The sequence below is a fragment of the Eschscholzia californica genome, unplaced genomic scaffold (genome assembly GCF_041429995.1).
Source record: "Eschscholzia californica isolate CP2 unplaced genomic scaffold, dmEscCali1.0.p SCAF_5, whole genome shotgun sequence".
Classification (NCBI taxonomy): domain Eukaryota; kingdom Viridiplantae; phylum Streptophyta; class Magnoliopsida; order Ranunculales; family Papaveraceae; genus Eschscholzia; species Eschscholzia californica.
The window spans coordinates 26,958,233-26,978,344 of NW_028238472.1; the positions used below are offsets into that span (position 1 = coordinate 26,958,233).

General features: G+C 42.3%; 1 long non-coding RNA gene across 2 annotated transcripts in view; it reads left to right on the top strand.

Moving 5' to 3' along the window:
* LOC147538044 (uncharacterized) overlaps positions 1 to 20,112 on the top strand; it is a 66,061-nt gene that overhangs the window by 36,496 nt on the left and 9,453 nt on the right. Inside the window, exon 2 of one of the 2 annotated variants that reach the window (XR_015225209.1) lies at positions 7,934 to 12,110. This is a non-coding gene — a long non-coding RNA (uncharacterized LOC147538044). Of the gene's footprint in view, positions 1 to 6,625; positions 12,111 to 20,112 lie in introns of those variants that run through there. The other variant, XR_015225208.1, reaches the window with a different exon arrangement.

Here is a 20,112-nt window from a genome sequence, read left to right on the forward strand (position 1 = left end):
GAGTAGGAGTAAGTCGTGTCTTTTTATTAAAAAACCTGAAGTCGGGAATAATACCTGTCCCAGAGATGTTTCGTGAAACCCTTTGGGTCTTACCTGGACCTGGGCCGCTTCGTAGTGCTCGATTTCTTTGTTGATATTCTAGAGCTGATTGGTATCTGCTAAATGGAGATCCTTTCTCCTTAAGCGCTGTTTTTGCCAGAGCCATCCCAGTTTTGTTTTGTCTTGACATGTGGTTTGTTCTCCCAAGACACGTCTCATCTTCTGCTTAAGTAATTAATCTTTCCATGTCATAGATTTGATCCTCTGATCATGCGCTTTCAACTTTGATCTTTTGGGTTACTGCACACGACAGTTCATTCCCTCACGCGAGGACGCGTGGAGTCTTGCTATTGGGGGATAGGATGTGTTACCTTGAAACCCGTTGCTATTCTCTCGAGTCCGCTGCCCTCGGGCTGTCTTGTCTCTCGGTACTTACTCCTTTGAGTGTTTCCAAGGTGCGTTTGGTATTTGTCTTTAATGACCCCTTATCTGTTTCCAAGAGGCCTTTTGGTTATCTTCTTCCACTGGTCGTAAGATATGGGCCGAACCTGTGGAGACACCCCTTATTCCTTTTAAGATCCCAGGGCTGATCTATCTATGCCAAGGGCGTTTAGTGCAGAGCTGATTTCTTCCGGCCGACCTCCCAATTAAGGGAACGTATGGTGGACCATCAGGTGTTTAGCTGTCCTACTGCCTTAAGCCGAGTCGTTCCAAGAGACTTCAGGTATGATCTTGACTCTTCAGTCGTTAGTCAACGGATGAACATTTTATGCATCATCATGAGTCCCGCCACTCCTTAGTTAAAAGTAAAGAGACTAAGGAGTAGAAGTAACTCGTGTGTTTTTTACTTTATTTGAAGGCCTGAAGTTGAGAGTAATACCTGTCCCAGAGCTGTCTCGTGAAACTCTTTGGGTCTTACCTGGACTTGGGATGTTTCGTGGCGCTCAGTCTCTTTGCTGATATTACAGAGCTGATTGGTATCCGCTATTGGAGATCCTCTCTCATGGAGCCCTGTTTTCGCCAGAGCCATCCCGGCTATGTTTTGTCTTGACATGTGGTTTGTTCTCCCGAGACACGTCTCATCTTCTGCTGAAGTAATTGATCTCTTTTCCATGCGTGATTTTGTGACGTCACGTTTTTGATCTTCTGACTGCCTATTTTCGGCGCCGATCCTTTTGGATTACTATTCAAGGCAGCACTTTCGGCATGCGTGGACACATGGTATCTTGCTAGTGGGAGAGTAGGCGCGTTCTCCAGGGTTCTATTAATTCCTAACTCCGTCTTGAGTTAATCCGGACCGTCAATTGTCTCTCGCCATTGTTTGAAGAAATGTTAGGGTTTTTTCCGATTGTGACTGCTGCCGCGTGTCTTATTCCCGTTGGTTCTCTTTACGTTAGCCTCGATCCTGGTCTTCTCATATTTAAGCGTTGTGACTTGCTGTAATTTGTTCCTTTCTCGTCTTCTTTATTTTAGCAAAAATCTTCATCTTCTCTTTCCCCTTCTCTGTTCTCTGCTTGTGCGCCTTTTTCTCTTTGATTTTCATGGCTTCTCCTCCTTCTGCTTCAGAATTTTCTGGTCAAATGCGTTCCTGCAGTCGTATGACCCAGCATGACCTAGAAACTCTCCGGGCCGCTCACATGATTCCAAATTCCGTTGAACTTATCCTCCCGCCGTATAATGATACGATTTGCTAAACTGATGACCGTCGTATTAGAGTCTATGAAGTCTTCTTCAATTTGGGTTTGGTGTTTCCCTTCCCTCTTTTTCTTGTTGAGCTGCTGGACCATTATGGGCTTCAACTTTTTCAGCTGAGCCCTAATGCTTTGATGACTATCATGGCGTTCTATTTCCTTTGTCTTCAGCAAGGTGAGAAGGCTAGTCTCGATGCTTTTGATAGGATCTTCTCTCTTAAGTCCAGCGATCGGAACTAGTACTATTTTTCTTCTCGTGTTGGCCCATTTTTCTCTACTCCTAGTATCCCCATAAGGAAAGGTTTCTTTTCGTTCGACCTTCCCTTGCCACCGAAAGTTTTGGGTTTGTTCCTCGTTCTCCCGGATCTTCTCATGATCGTCCCAAGATCGTTCCTGAGCCGAAGACGTCAAATGTCATGAAGCTTTGACTGCTTTGGATAGAGGAAAGGAGGGGCTAACCCCCGAGAATTTGATCCATTTCCAGCCCCTTCATCAAGCTCAAGTGCTTCCTTCTCTCCCAGGTGAGGTTTTGTTAGAAGTCTCCTTTCTGGTAACTTCCTTTTCTTAATATTTATGTCTCGATTCTTCTTCATTTCATGTGTTATCAGGATTCCTTAGGAAGCGCACTAGGACCGATGATCTTCTGTCTTCCTCTGGTTTGAAGAGATCTCCCACTAAATCTGGGGTCGGCTGGAGCCCAGTTGGAATTGTTATTTGCGAGCCTGGTTGTCCGACCTCTCCCTCGGTCCCTATTGATTCTTCTCCTTGTGTTTCTCCCTTGCTCAGGGGCGGTGCCGTTGCTTCCCGGACTAGGGCTAGCGTCCACTCTTCGGCGGATAAGGGTAAAGGTCCAGTGTGTATCAGTTTATCTGCTAAACTGGCTACTTTTCCCAAAGGTCTTCCCCGTCATGTGATATCTTTGATCGATGGTTTTTATTACTTCTTCCAGAATGAGGTATTTTGGCCTGCATCCTCCGTTTTCCAGTCTTTTTTTTTTTTTTTTTTACCGATATGTTTGCGTTCATTTTTTTCAGCACTCTCAAGTTAATGATGTTGCGTCCTACCTGTCCTCAATCGAAAAACTGGAGGCCAGCTTCAAAAGGCTAATCAAGAGGCTTTATCTTATAAAGCCGAAGCTGAAATGTTGGCCAGTGATCTGAAGGTAGTCTCTGCTGAGCGGGACTCATGGAAGCTGGAGACAGAGCAAACTCGAGCCAGTGCTGCTCTCCAGTCCTTTCAGTCTGATGCAAAGTTTTTCTGTCTTGGAAAAGCAGCTTGAAGCTCTCAAGGAGAAAGAGGCTGCTTTGGTTCTTCAGAGGGAGAAGGATAAATCTTCCCTAAGGCTCTCGCGCCGGAACGTCCTCGAGCTGGCTGAGGTGAATCGAAAAAAGGCGATAGCTTCTTTTAAATGTGGGGATGAATTCTCGGCTATTCAGAGGAAGCAGCGCAAGTCGGGTTTTCAGGTGGCTTGGGAGGCGGCTCGTCGCTTCTATTCCCTGAAGGATTTCGTTCCTCTGCGTCACATCGACAAGGATCGAGTGGGCATGTATGTTAATGCCGTAACAGGTAATCGGGGTTTGAAGGATGACTTCCCTTTCAGTGACGATGAGTGGGATGTTGAGGCGGCCACCTCCGTCGTCCCGGTTGATGATGATTCCTGATGATGCATAAAATGTCCAGACGTTGACTAACGTCTGAAGAGTCAAGATCAGACCTGAAGTCTCTTGGAACGACTCGGCTTAAGGCAGCAGGACAGCTAAACACCTGATGGTCCACCATACGTTCCCCTAAATGGGAGGTCGGCCGGAAGAAATCAGCTCTGCACTAAACGCCTTTGGCATGGATAAATCAGCCATGAGGTCTTAAAAGGAATAAGGGGGTCTACACAGGTTCGACCCATATCTTACGCCCAGAACTAGGGAGATGTCAGCGCTGCGCGACCTAATGACTTAATCCCGGACTTTCTAGAAAGATCTTAGTCGGCCTCACATCTTGAAGTGTTTAAGCCCGATTAGACTCCACGTATCTATAAGAGGAAACTTCTCCTTTAAAGTTCATCACTCCGGCAAGATATATACAAAGTATCCTTGAACTTAGGAATTTTCACTTATCAAAGATTCGGGATAGACTCGAAGAGAAACCCTGGATACGCAAAAGAGGTAAATTCCCTTACGGTTTGATGGCCACCGCCTCACCACCGCCACTAATCACAGTCGGTTTAACTTCGCCTATAAAAGGCTCCCCACTTCGTCCTTCACAAGACACCATCTCTTCATTCCAGAAAAGATCACCCCATTCTCAGAGTTCTCACAACTCACCCCCCAAAAGGATCAATTAACATTCATTCTTTTACTACAAAGAGCACCCTGACTGTCTTGAGCGGCGGAGCGGTTTTCGAACCCTTTGCAGGTTTTCCCCCCTCGCGAACAGACGAACAGGAACAAAGAGCTACAGCAAAGTAGCAGAGCAGAACAGAGGAGCAAAGCCGAGAAGCAGAGCATAGAAGCGGAGCTAAACAGAGGAATCTCTCCTCTCCAAACAGAATATACCATCATAACGGAGGCTGTCATGCATCAACTCCCTTTTTCATGTTGATTTAACCGGGAGCCAATTTTCGACATCAGCATTTGGCGCTAGAAGGAGGGGCATCTCTCCAGTAAATCATCAGATTCGGTAACCTGAACCCTACTCGATACTTTTTAGAACGAACTACCTCCCTGAGCCCAACTGGCAAACATGTCCTCAGGCGAACACACTCCACGTGGGGCGCCTCACATGCTCCCTAACTCAGACGAACTCCTTGCCGAATTGGAGCAAGTCAGAGCCGACTACTACCGGAGAGACGAGGAGGCAAAACGATTTGAGGAAAGCCTCCGCAAAGCCGAAACAGCCAGGAGGGCTGCCGCACCCGAGGAGAGCAAAGAAGTACTCAGGACGTTCGCGAGGAGGCTTTTCTCGCCCGACGACACCTACGCTCCTGAGACCCTAATTTTGCAACCAGGCGACCAGATGCGTCTGTAGAGCATCTTGAATGAACAAGGCGTGCTGAATCAGGACCAACCTTACGTACCCAAGATAGCTGGAATAGGTGAGGGGTGCGTGGACGACCCCACCATTTGTGATATACTTATACACCAAGTGGCGGAACTGACAAGAGAAAGAGAGAAGGACAAACTCTGGGAAGGACAGTAATTCGGCAGCCACCCCTCTGCCGGGAGATACTAGAATCCGAAAAACTGGCAAACTTCAAGTGCCCCACGCTGGAACATTATCATGTTGTGGAAGCCCCAGGAGTGTACATCAACAACTATGTTGCAAGGATGAACTTATGCACGTCTAACCGAAACATATGGTGTGTAGTCTTCGCCACCATCCTAAAAGGACCAGCTCAGGCATGGTAGCAAGCGCTAGCTCCAGGGTTAATAAAGTCCCTTGATCAGCTCGCCCAAGCTTTCTGCGAAGCTTTCCGATGAAGCACTAGCATCAAAAGAGGAACCGACGAGCTGTTCAATTTGGTACAAGGAAAGAGCGAGACTCTAGCGAGCTACTGGCAGAGATTTCGCGATCTCATGGTACAGGTCCCCGACCTAGAATCAAACGTCGCCTTTGTCGCCTTACAGAGAGGTCTTAGGCAGGACAACATAATCAAAGATATCTCGGAGAGAGCGCCAGGTACCCTCCCAGAACTGATAGAAACATCTGATAGTTTCCTGTGGTACACACAACTATCATACCTGCTTCTGTCATAGCCGTTCTTAACCATAAACGTATCAAAACGTTTATACCACTGCCTAGGAGACTGTTTTAGTACATACAAAGACTTCTTCAGCAAACAGACCTGGTCTTCTTTCTCGAGAATCTCAAACCCCTACGGCTGACGCATATAGATTTGTTCTTCCAGCTCTCCATGTAAAAACGCAGTCTTAACATCAAGCTGCTCCAATTCCATATCATACAAAGCAACCATAGAGAGTAATTCTCCAATAGAGCTATGTTTAACAACAGGACAAAATATCTCATTGAAGTCCATCCCTTCTCGCTGTGTAAACCCCTTAGCTAGGAACCGTGCTTTTTATCGTGCATCTTCAACCCCTAGGATTCCTTCCTTCTTCTTGAAAACCCATTTCCTACCAACAATCTTCTGACCCTTAGGCTGCTCGGTTAATTCCCAGGCCTACTTCTTCCGAAGAGACTCAATCTCTCCATTCATGGAAAGAGACCACTGCCTTGATTCATCACTCCTCATAGCTTCTTCATAGGTGCATGGTTCACCTCCATCAATACTTTCTCCCACACTAAGTGCAAGTGAAACCATATCTGCCATTTCATACCTTTCCGGTGCCTGATGTGACACGAAAATGTCACATTTGGAGAGCCTAACTTAGAGTAATTAGTCCTTTTTGAGTGTTATCAATAATATTTTATGTGTTTTTCATGTTAGGTACTTATTTTGTAGTTAAGCATGTGATTCGGAATAAAAGGAGCGAATTATCACTATCATTTCATGTGCCGAAAATGAGAGTAAAAGACTTCAAGCAAATCAAATAACAAGTATAGTCAATGACGAGTCCGACGGTGAAAACGGTATTCAATTCGGAGTTCGGACGGGGAAGATGTGGAAGAAAGAAGTCCGAGGGTATTCTAGTCCTTTGTAAGAATTTGAAGATGTAGAGACAAGGATGGAGGCACTCTCTTGGTTTCTAAATCAAAGCCCAAAACCAAGTCCAAGCCCAAGAAATATTAAGAGAAGAAGAATTGGGTAGAGATTTTATAGGCACCCATTTATGGTCTAAAGACTTAGTCAATTTTGACTAAGTCTAGGGTTTGACTCAAGTTAGAGAAAAGGGGGTCAAAGACACTATTCATCTTTTTCTTCATTCAACAACCAAGCAAGAGAGAGAAGGAGGCTAGGGTTTTGGGGGTTCTTCATCATCAAGTTCTAGGGTTGAGAGTTTGAAGTGAGAGTTTGATAGAGAGAGCAAAGAGAGGAAGAAGGAGGAGGCTGCTGTCTTGTGTTGCAGCTCCGAGCAGCAGCTCGAGGTGCAACACGAGCAGCAGCTCGGGACGGCTATGGAGGAGCACGGACAGCAGCAAGCAGCGCATGGGATGGCCGTCACGGGACGCGTCCTCGGCAGTTCCGAGCTCCAGCGAGCGCGACCTGCAGCACCGGCCAGCAGCTTCTGTCTCAAGCTCGGACTGCAGCTGCAAGGCACGGACAGAGGCTGCTCTCACGGGATGCTGCTGCAGCACGGACCTGCAACCCTTGGACAGCAACCCTTGGCTCGGGACAGCAGCTCTCTTGGCCGGATTTCAAGCTATTTTGGCCGGATTTCTTGCTTCTTTGGCCGGACTTTTCACGGTGTTCCGGCCACTTTTTTGGCCGGAAACCTTAGGGCTTTTGCTCCCCATGTCTTGATCTTGCTTCTCATGTAGTTTGATTTGATTTTGGACAAGAAATTTCTAGAGAGAGAAAGCTAGGGTTAGCTTTAATGGAGGTTGTGTTCTAAATGGAGAAGATCATGGTGGTCGCTATGGGGAACCCAGAAAATTGCTAAGGGGAGATCGACTGCAACTAAAACTCATATTTTCCGACGATCTTAGCCTCGAACCATCATCGAAAAAGGGGGATTCTCTCACCATTTCCTTTCCATTTCTTATTCAGTCACCATATTTAGCTAACTTTAGTTTGTCAATTATATGAGATGAAATGTGATGAATTCGTGACTATATTTAATATGATTTGATGTTTTGATTATAAATTGATGTTCATTTATTTCGATTATCGTTTTGATCGTATTTTCATGTGTCTTGTCAAGCACTTCGCATAGTTAATAGACGAAACGAAGTATTCGATATCGATCGTAGTCTAAGTCATAATTTCATGTGTCTTGTCATGCACTTCACATAGTTAGGCGACTAGACGACACTTTCGATGACTCGGGATTAACCGATTTAGACGTTTGATTGACTAAATATGATCTCCGGATATACATAGTACTTTTAGAGACATCTACTTTAGGAGTCGAATATCGATTGTACCTCGACACATCAAATCGGACTACACATAGTCGTAGGTTTATCATTATGGATTCCCGGACTTCGACACCTCTCTCACTTATTTGTTGCCCGAATCGAGTCTCCCGACTCTTGTTCCTTCGAATTTTCTCTCGAATCTCTCTCGCCCGTTTACATTGATTGTTTAGTTTAGTTTTACTCGTTTTCTTCTCTTATTACTTATTCAATCTAAAACCCCTATTTATCTTTGTTTCATTTCCTTTTTAGTCTAAGTTAGCTTTTAATATCTAGACCGAGGGATAAGACCCTTCGATATCCAAGCTACCTTCCTATCCTTGGATCGATCCCGGCTTTGCCGGATTACTACTTGATACCTCCACTTGGGTGTGCAACCTTTTCGGGTGCATCAAGTTTTTGGCGCCGCTGCCGGGGATAGGTTTAGTAGTTTGGATAGCGTTAGTTGTTTTGTTCATTAGTTTAGTGTTATTTGCTTCTTAGACGTCTTTATCTTATTTTGTACTTTCTTAATTTCTTTTTCTTTTAGGTATCATTACAAGAAAAGAGCCAAAAGTGACATAAAGGCGAAGGAAAGGGAAGGATTCGAGAAGCTTAAGAAGAAAGACGAACGAAACAAGAGGAGCACTCGATAGTATCGCATTCTATCTCATCCTTTTTACTTGTGTGTGATTGTTTAGTTCTATAAGTGTTTGTTTCCATTTTTGCGATTGCGTGTTAGTATCCCTGAATATTGTGAGATCATGGCAAGTTGGTCATTTGATGAGAATGACCTTATGCGAACTCTTTCCAACACTAGTCGAACATCTACAAGTCATCAGGACTACTCAAATTTATATAGGAATGTTACGACTAGTGATAGGAATAGGCGAGTTGAGTCTGACCGACCTAAGATGACCATGGGTGAATATCGACGGATGTATGGAGTCGGTCAGACTCGTCACGAGTATGGTTTTAGGGATTATGAGCATGAGAGTAATCAACCCCGTAAGAGTCTTCGAGACTATCGACAAGAATTTGAGATGACCACACCTTCATGTATGAATTTGTCACTTCATGAGGACCGTAGTTCTATTAGTATTGATCGACCACGTCGAAGTCTTCGTGACTATCGACAAGCATATATGAATGGTTCACTTAGTGATGACAATTCCCGACTCGATGATCCCACTCAAAGAGTCGAGTCTAGGTATCTACATGAAGGTAGTGAAGAAAGGACCATGGAGACCATTACCCCGGTTTGTGTTATTTGTGCGAGCTTAGACCATTTGACCGACTATTGTCCCATGATCCGTGTTCCGCGAGAGTCTTCGTCTAGTTATACTCATGTGCCTTATTACAAGGAGATGTCTGAAGAGACTCTCCAATTAGTTTTAGAGTATCAAACTAGATTTAATCGAGATATAACGGAGATCACGGAACGGATTCTCAAAATTGTTGATAGACTTGAGTCAGAGCCTATCGTCGACGAGGAAGGGGTTTGCGCACCCCAAACTCAAGAAGAGACTGTGAATGATGGTGAGGGTAATACACCTAACTCTAGTCTTAAGTTAAATGTCTAAGAAGCTCTTGATAGACCTTTTGAGATGGAATTGACCGGTGACCCTTATTGCTCACTCTCCCGACCTTCGTCATCTCACCATGATAGGACTACAGTAGACCTTGATGTTCAGGATGAGGGCTTTATGAGCAAGTTTGGGGATGAAACTATTATGAACTTTCCAACTTTTGACACTTGTGAGGAGGCAGTCTTAGATGCCATATTAGGAAGGAATGGTGTTTTAACCAACTTTGAGGCTCCAGATGCCTTTAAGGACGTCGACGACATAGAAGTTAGCGAGATAATGGATATCCTATTGGTTTATTTACCTAAGGAAACCACGGACCTTGACTTGGTCCCCGAGCATATTGCCTTACCCTTGGAGTTTAGTTCGACTTCCACATGATCTCAGACTCGGTTGTTGACCCCTTTAGGGACACTTCGGACGTCTTTCCTAGCATGTCTAGGGACTTAGTGGATGTTTTATCCACTAAGCTTGAGTTTGATTATTTACCTTCGACCGACTTCCTGACCCTTCACTTCTATGTCGATCCTTTTGACGACTTTTTAGTCGTCGCCCCTAGCATTCATGCTTACTTAGTGGACCGTGCATCCACTAAGTTTGGGGATGGCCTCTTTTCGGTTTTTGTCTCACGTGCACTTCTTTGGATTGATATTTTTGTGAGACTTTTAGCTTTTGTATATAGCTTTTTTTGGGTTGATCCCCAAATCCTTCGGCTTTTACTATATGATCGTTCGCCGATTAAGATGGGTCTTGATGTTTGTGGGTATCATCTCTGGAAACCCTCCGCGAGACATAACTCGTGCTCTTGTGTGACAACAAGAGAATCAAAGGCTAATTGCATAGCTCAATGCAATCGTGTATACCCGCGTTAGTGATAGAGTTCTATATGGTCATGTTTTTTATGTGCTTCACTCTCATGATATTTGGTGATATTTTAGGAGCATCTCTTATATGTTCTTCTTCTAAGGCGTGGTTTGTTCCAAGTTTGGGGATGGCGCGAGCTTAACATCAACTTGGAACCTCTTTATACATGAGCCTTGGTAGTATCATCTTTATCTCCTTCGATTATGGTAATATCTCTCCACTCTTCTCTTTAAATTGATGTGCCTCTTTATCTTTTGGTGAGTGTATGTTTAGAACATTGAGGACAATGTTAGTTTTAAGTTTGGGGATGCGGGATATGACCATAACCAATGCATGACCATGGGTTTCAAAGACAAAAGGGTTCAAATTAGCCAAAATTTGAAAATTTTGAACATTTTGAGTAGATTTGCATGCGATTGTAGTGATGGTTTTAAAAATGTTGATGCATATATGTCGAGTTGATGAGTTTTGTGATTGCTAATGGTCTTTGCATGAAAGTCGAGTCTTTGAGTGTTTGTGTCATACTATGGGAGTAACATCTTAGTGAAGAAGAAACATCTCTAAGAGACTTAGAGTAGTCATTAGTGGAGACTTAACCCATGTGAGAGCTCAAAGCCTAAATTGTCCTTCGAGTGTACTCTTCCGCGCTAACTCCGAGTAGAATGAAGAGCTACTCAACCTCGTACCTATTAAAAGAGCTCATTTGATCTCGTGTGCTCAACTTCCTTAGCCACTAGGAGTGACATTAGGATAGCGAATTAACCTTGCTCTTGTAGTCCATGAAACCCAATAAGAGTGTCAACTAGAGGGAGGCGGATACTCCATTACCATCATCATCTTATATCCCGAGAATGAAGACATGAGAAGAAAGAAAGAAGAATGTCAAAGCAAGTATGAAAAAAAAAAAGTTGATTGCACGAATATAGTATTGTGTGAGTTATGTTTGTTTTATGTGATGTTGTGTTATGAAAAAAAAAAGAGAAAAAAAAAAGTGAAAAAGTGAAAAAAAGAAAGAAAGACAAAAAGAAAAAATATGAATGATGAATAAAGTTGTTTATGTTATGTTTTGAGCATGTTAGCTCTTTTGTGTGAGTGGTGTGATTGTATATATGTGTGTTTGTGTGTATTTTCATGAATAAGTATTCGAAGCAAGAAACGAATGTGGAAGTGCTTAAGAGGTTCTATCATGAAGAGTTCGACATTCTCGGGAATCCTCCATCGTCATCCATCTTTAGTATCGCTAACCTTTGGAAGATATTCTTAGAGGGTAGAATGGGTGAGAAGGGCGAGTGAGCTTCCCCACTCTATTTAGTAGCTAATTCCTTTTCGAAGATCATTCGTTCCAAAATGTTGTCATCACCCCTTTTTATGTGTTGAGTCCATGTTAGTGATCACACTCACACATACGAGCGAACCATTCTTGAGTGATTTCATATTTGGAGTGTATGTCCGTGAGGCCGAAGTCGAGGCGAAATGTACTAACTTAGGAATCAAGGTTTTGTGACTTCGGAAGATAGATGTTGCTCATTATGGTATGACACTAGCACTTTAGGGTAAGATCATTAGTGAAGGGGCCTGTAGCTTTTATATGAACTTATTTACTTGATTCATTATGTGTTGACATGCTTAAATCCTTTACTATAAGAACCATGCTTATCTATGATTTCGATATTGGACCCTTATGTCTCATGAGACTCGATGTTTGTGGATATCATCTATGGAAACCCTCACGAGACGACACTCGTCCTTTAGAGGCAACCTAGGGGTTTAAAGGATTGTTGCATACGCTAAATGCAACCGGGATGCCTCCGAAAGTGAGTTAGGCTTTTATTTTATTTTATTTGCTCGAGGACTAGCAATGTTTAAGTTTGGGGATCTTGATGTGACACGAAAATGTCACATTTGGAGAGCCTAACTTAGAGTAATTAGTCCTTTTTTAGTGTTATCAATAATATTTTATGTGTTTTTCATGTTAGGTACTTATTTTGTAGTTAAGCATGTGATTCGGAATAAAAGGAGCGAATTATCACTATCATTTCATGTGCCGAAAATGAGAGTAAAAGACTTCAAGCAAATCAAATAACAAGTATAGTCAATGACGAGTCCGACGGTGAAAACGGTATTCAATTCGGAGTTCGGACGGAGAAGATGTGGAAGAAAGAAGTCCGAGGGTATTATAGTCCTTTGTAAGAATTTGAAGATGTAGAGACAAGGATGGAGGCACTCTCTTGGTTTCTAAATCAAAGCCCAAAACCAAGTCCAAGCCCAAGAAATATTAAGAGAAGAAGAATTGGGTAGAGATTTTATAGGCACCCATTTATGGTCTAAAGACTTAGTCAATTTTGACTAAGTCTAGGGTTTGACTCAAGTTAGAGAAAAGGGGGTCAAAGACACTATTCATCTTTTTCTTCATTCAACAACCAAGCAAGAGAGAGAAGGAGGCTAGGGTTTTGGGGGTTCTTCATCATCAAGTTCTAGGGTTGAGAGTTTGAAGTGAGAGTTTGATAGAGAGAGCAAAGAGAGGAAGAAGGAGGAGGCTGCTGTCTTGTGTTGCAGCTCCGAGCAGCAGCTCGAGGTGCAACACGAGCAGCAGCTCGGGACGGCTATGGAGGAGCACGGACAGCAGCAAGCAGCGCATGGGATGGCCGTCACGGGACGCGTCCTCGGCAGTTCCGAGCTCCAGCGAGCGCGACCTGCAGCACCGGCCAGCAGCTTCTGTCTCAAGCTCGGACTGCAGCTGCAAGGCACGGACAGAGGCTGCTCTCACGGGATGCTGCTGCAGCACGGACCTGCAACCCTTGGACAGCAACCCTTGGCTCGGGACAGCAGCTCTCTTGGCCGGATTTCAAGCTATTTTGGCCGGATTTCTTGCTTCTTTGGCCGGACTTTTCACGGTGTTCCGGCCACTTTTTTGGCCGGAAACCTTAGGGCTTTTGCTCCCCATGTCTTGATCTTGCTTCTCATGTAGTTTGATTTGATTTTGGACAAGAAATTTCTAGAGAGAGAAAGCTAGGGTTAGCTTTAATGGAGGTTGTGTTCTAAATGGAGAAGATGATGGTGGTCGCTATGGGGAACCCAGAAAATTGCTAAGGGGAGATCGGCTGCAACTAAAACTCATATTTTCTGACGATCTTAGCCTCGAACCATCATCGAAAAACGGGGATTCTCTCACCATTTCCTTTCCATTTCTTATTCAATCACCATATTTAGCTAACATTAGTTTGTCGATTATATGAGATGAAATGTGATGAATTCGTGACTATATTTAATATGATTTGATGTTTTGATTATAAATTGATGTTCATTTATTTCGATTATCGTTTTGATCGTATTTTCATGTGTCTTGTCAAGCACTTCGCATAGTTAATAGACGAAACGAAGTATTCGATATCGATTGTAGTCTAAGTCATGATTTCATGTGTCTTGTCATGCACTTCACATAGTTAGGCGACTAGACGACACTTTCGATGACTCGAGATTAACCGATTTAGACGTTTGTTTGACTAAGTATGATCTCCGGATATACATAGTACTTAGAGACATCTACTTTAGGAGTCGAATATCGATTGTACCTCGACACATCAAATCGGACTACACAGAGTCGTAGGTTTATCATTATGGATTCCCGGACTTCGACACCTCTCTCACTTATTTGTTGCCCGAATCGAGTCTCCCGACTCTTGTTCCTTCGAATCTCTCTCGCCCGTTTACATTGATTGTTTAGTTTAGTTTTACTCGTTTTCTTCTCTTATTACTTATTCAATCTAAAACCCCTATTTATCTTTGTTTCATTTCCTTTTTAGTCTAAGTTAGCTTTTAATATCTAGACCGAGGGATAAGACCCTTCGATATCCAAGCTACCTTCCTATCCTTGGATCGATCCCGGCTTTGCCGGATTACTACTTGATACCTCCGCTTGGGTGTACAACCTTTTCGGGTGCATCAGTGCCCGAATATCTCTCCTTCCCCTGTTCCTCGCAACACTGTAATGAATCAACTCTGGTTCATCTTCCTCAGCTTGCTCATCAATCTAAGACCGAACCTCTTCCGGAGTGTCTATCTCAAACTCCACCTGCTCTCTGTGATCTTCCTGTTCCACTTGTTTACCAACACCCTCCCGAGCATCTACAGGCGGTACCTTCTGAGTTACCATGGCAACTCATCAAAAGTAACATCTCTACTGATAAGAAACTTCTTTCATTTTCCTTCCGGATTCCAAACTGATAACCTTTCACCCCGAGCTCATAACCAAGAAATACACATTTCTTAGCCCTCGGATCTGACTTACCTTCTTTAACATGTGCATAAGTCGGGCAACCAAAAATCCCTAAGTTCTCATACTTTGCAGGATAACAAGACCACACCTCATTAGGAGTTTACACACAATAGATGTACAGGGTGAAATATTTACCAGATACGCTGTCGTGTTCACTGCTTCAGCCCAGAACACCTCCGACAGCCTTGCATTCGAAAGCATACAACGAGCTCCTTCCAATAAAGTTCTGTTCATACGTTCCGCCACCCCATTCTGCCGTGGGGTCTTTCTAACAGTATGGTGTCTCACTATCTCTTTTTCTACACAGAACCTATTAAACTCATTTCCGCAAAATTCCATGCCATTGTCAGTCCTCAAGCGTTTGATCGATTTTCCAGTCTGCTTCTCCATTAAGGTCTTCCACTGCTTGAACTTAACGAATGCTTCCTCTTTGCGTTTCAGTATGTGGACCCATACTTTCTTGGAAAAATCATTTATCAAGGTTAACATGTATCTACCCCCACCATTTGAGCTAACCCGGGAGGGACCCTAAAGATCTGAATGGATGTGATTCAGAGTTCCTTTGGTATTATGAACCGTTGTACTGAACTTTGACCGACACTACTTCCCGAAGACACAATGTTCACATAATTCCAGTTTTCCAACCTTCTGCCCACAGAGTAAACCCTCCTTTCTCAGTATAGCAACCCCCCATTCACTCATATGCCCTAACCGCATATGCCATAGCTTGGTAGTCTCAACTTCCTTGTCTGATGATGATACCACTACAGATCTGGTAACAGTTACCCTGTAGCACATATAGACCATTTTTTTCAACCCCTTAACCGCATATGTCATAGCTTGGTAGTCTCAACTTCCTTGTCTGATGATGATACCGCTACAGATCTGGTAACAGTGTTACCCTGTAGCACATATAGACCATTTTTTTCAACCCCTTCATAACTGTAAGACTCCACTTAGAAATCCGAAGAACACCACCTCCACCAGTATATTTGCAACCATTATCATCCAGAGTTCCCAAAGAGATTAGATTCCTCTTCGAATCTGGAACATGTCTGATGTCTGTTTTAGTCCTCATAATACCATCGTGCATCTTGATCTGAATAGTACCAATTCCAACCACCTTACAAGGGCGTCGTTTCCCATTAACACCTTACCGTCATTAATGGCTGTGTAAGTAGAAAACCATTCCTTATGAGGACATACGTGGAATGTACAACCAGTATCTTAAATCCACCTATCTTTAGCGAAGTAGGCATTGATCGCCAGTGTAGGGTATTATACCCTTATACTAGTGTTTATAGCGGATAACAACATCTAATGTCTAACACATGTGTCCCCAAGATCATCATGCAAAACTAGTAATTAACTAAAAGGAAGATAGTAGATTACCTTAATCGTTATTACCCTCGATCTAGTTGAATAGATTAAAGAAGACCAAGAGCTTCAAACGTAGCTCCTCTACTTGGGACACCGAACGGTGTATTTAATCTCCTTCCTTGAAAGCTCGCTAGCACTCCAATGGTGGTTTGATAATAAGAAGATCTTCTTCTTACTTGACTAGAAGATAGCTTGGGAATTAGCTCACTTTCTCGTCTCTACTTGATGTGGTAGAGTAAGAAAGCTTAGAGAGAAATTCCACACCTTGGTCGAAGGACTTCTCCTTCAGACTCCCACTTGATCTTAGAACAAGTACAATGCTCGATTCCCATGTCAATTTAGTATCCCATCTGATACGTCACGTCATTCAGACTTTTTGATCTCCGAGTACAACTGTAAAAGACAAACGATTAATTCTTAATCCGTTTAAGCGTGGCCACGCATTTTCAGTTGTCACTCATCAAGTGGCCTTGAGACACTTTTGACCTAATGTGATTAGGATGACACAATCCATTCTTGTGCTCCCACTTAACTTCATGTCTATCCTATCCTTCCCAGTATCTGTCTTTATAACCTCCTTTTACGGCGCGGTGTTTGACTGAACCAAAGTCGGACATTCCTTACATAAGATGAGTGGAGCACTCATGTTTAGAGGAATCTCTCCAATCTTGTCTTTTGAGAAGTATTTGCCTTTCATGAAGAGTGATGTACTTCTCATTAGAGGGTTATCCAGTGTATAAACCTTTTACACACCCACGTAGTCGAATCGAATACACTATTCCTATAGCCCATGAAACTGCGCTATCTCATCGACTCCCGTACTAGTCTTCATTAGTCATTGTTGTCCATGCAATGACCTGGACTAGGGATTTGACAATAAATATTCAAAGTTCACTTAATAGGGTTTCATTCATCAGATCACATATCTGACAAACCTATTCGGAATGTTTTATCATCAATGGATTGTCGTTTAAACACTAAACCAAATTTAGACGACTTGCGAAATAACTCTATTATTTCTGATAACGAGAGTTGTAAATCTGAGCCTCTTCCGTAATAATCTTTTTACCCATTCAGTTTTACTTGTCGAGGTTTATCTCAAATTTACCTCATGCTTTAGACTGTGTATGAATCTCATACTATGTCTTAGGTGACAGTTTAGTTTGACTACCGTGGTAGTCGGTTTTAAACTTTGTTTATTATCAATTAATTTGAAGATTGCTATCTTCAACCTTGATAATATCTAGTAATCTTTACTAGAGTTAAGGCTTTTAATTTCTTATGTAGAATTTGCAACGGTTACGGCTTAAACACTTTTAAGCCTACTTTCCTTCAATGTCTGGAAGTTTGCTACGATGACTGTTTGTACTATTTTCATCCTTTAGCCTTCTAAGATGTTTCAGTAGTGTTTCGGGTTTCTAATCCGAATTATATGTCTAAATGCTAATCACATTCAACATGACTTGAATTTATGTTTTCAAACATAAACGTCTCTCTCATGCGTGCTTTCTCATCGGTGCCTTTTCAAACTCCGATTTGGCAACGCTCTTTGTCTTGAGTTTTGGGTCGAAATTCTTTTAGACTTTTCCGAGTCTTAGATTTTCTGTTTCGGGATCTCAAGCATCTCAGCGTACTGAGTCTCTCTAATCCTATCATCTTTTTGATCTATGCTTATAGATCTTCAGATGCCAAAAATGGCATTTCATCCTTGTGTGTGGTCCTTTTATTGAGTCAGTGTGTTCACTGTTACACGACATCTTATGTCGTACTCAATCTTTTGTATGTACTCTGCATACGGACCCGAAAGGTTTGTTTCTCCCACTTACCTTCTTGAAACTCGTGATTCAAGATCTTTCTTCATTCCTCAGGAATCAAACTTCTTTGATTGACTCTTTGAATCGAAGATTCTAACTCTTGCGTGCTTTTAATCCGTCGATGGATTTCTGAAGCATGCCTATGGACATAATCTTATTCTTCTTGTCTAGTTTCGGGAAACATGAATGTTTCCATCCTTCTCAGTTTTCTACTTTGGAAAACCAATTTAGGTCTTTCGTTGACTTGAATTATCAAGCTTCATGTCTTGACGAGATATGGATTCCATGATGATTTTGGCTTCTAGCCAAAATCTAGAGTCAGTTTCCGTTTCTGCGCAGGTCTTTTATCTCTTCAGAAATAACCTTTATTTTCTGAGTCTCTGAAATTTTATTTTTGACCTTTTAGGGCTTTTGAACAACAATTTGGAATTTTCTCAACTACTTTGAGATATTCCTTTAGAGACACTTTCACTTTCTTTGAGAGTTCTCCTGCGAATGACATTCGCTTTTGTGCGATAGGTTTATAAGATCATATCTTTAACCTTTCCTTTTCCGAGGAGCCGCAGTTTGTTGCTCTTGGTCGAATTTAATCCTCTTGTACAAGTTTCATGATTGTTCTTCATGACTCTTCATGATTTTTTTCATGATCGAATTAAATCGACTTGTACTTTTCTCCCACTTATTCTTGTAATAATTAGTACTTTTCTCCCAGACTACTAGGTGTGCTAATTACTAGAAGAATACTATCATGAGCAACAAACACTTTGTTCTCTTGATTGGTTGTGGAAGAAGCCCTAATTTCTTTCAAAAAGAAATTGCGTCAGATATTAGCTAGTCTTGTAACGCTCGTAAAACACTTTTACACAAGATTTAACTTTTAGACGGATTTTTGGTAAATTTGTGGAAACAATCGTTTCTAGAATATATCGCAAAGTATTCGGAGGACTGGCTTTAACCCATCTTTGATCGAATCATGCATAGCAATGTTCGATTACTCCCACTGAAACCACCATCCGTCGGATGTGTTCCATGGAGCAGAGTTAGAAACTGTTTCTTAACTCCTTTGATGATTATCAAGTGTTTGACTCAAGTTTTCACCACTCCAATCTAATCGGATGGCTTAATCTTTCTTGTCAAAGTGATTCATTGCTTCAGTGTGTACTTTGTTTGAGCCTTCCAAACGTTCTGAAGTTTTTTTTTTTTTTTTGAGTAAAAACCTTACTAACCAAACAGTAATGTTACATCGGAAAGCCCCAAATGAAAATACAACCAACAAGTTAGCTTTGGGAGCAAAACATAACATAGTTACCAGCTAAAGGTATTAAATAATAAACTTTAAGGTTGAGGGGGGTGAACCGAAATCGCCAGAAGATGTGCATCCTGATTCTGGAATCTCGGGCAATAACTAAGAGACACCTGTTGTCTATTAGCCCTCACTCTTAAACCGTCGATCTCTCTTATAAGTCTCCACGGGGGATCGATATCAGCCGTTGAGATTAGGTCAATCAATACCCTGAAATCTCCCTCTAATATAAAGTCTTGCAACCCTAGATCTTGTCTCAGCTCCATTCCACATTCGAATCCCTTCATCTCCGCATGAAGAGCCGAGCTTGGTTCCAGACTCCATTTTTTTATACCAATCATCGTCCCTTCACTGTTTCTGGCTAAGGCCGCACATGATGCTTGATTTCCTCTATAAGATCCATCAAAGTTTACTTTGATTTTTCCCATCGGAGGAGGGATCCAATTGTTTATCTGCAAAACAGAGTTAGAAGATGAAGGAGTAATAAGGTCAGTAACATACCTTAGATTCTCTTTGGCCGACCACCAACATCTATTCAAACGTTCTGAAGTTGTCAGAGTACATATTGAAGTAGCTCTCGTTAGCTTCTGCAAGTAAACTTATAAGTCTGCATAATACTGTATGAGTCCTAATAGGTTACCAGTCTTATGCCCTTTTGAAAGGGTGACTTCGTCAATTACTCCTTAAGACCAAATCGACAATGCTGAAGTTGATGAGTTTGAATCTCTTGATTTTAGCCATTATCGATGTTAACCTTCAGTTAATTTATCACTGGTTTAAAACATCAGATGTTTCTAGAAGAACAAAATGTTCTAAGCTAGATTAGTGTCTAGGTGAAGACTTCGATCCCTTTCAGCATCCTTAGCATTACTGCTTCTGCTCCCTCTTGGATCTTTACTTCTTTTAATCAAGTATGTGACTTCCTTGAGCTTTACCGAGCCGCACATCCGGTTTAAAATACCTGATGAAGGAATTTTACGATACTTGTTTTTAACTTTGTTAACAAGGATACGGAACCGGAATTCATAATTCCATTCCTTTTGTCCTCCAGGTAATGAGGAATACTCTTGATCATGTACTCGACAACTGCTTTTCTTTGATAAAATGTTTGTCTCACTTGACTGATCCTTTGCCCTTTTGAATCTCAAGA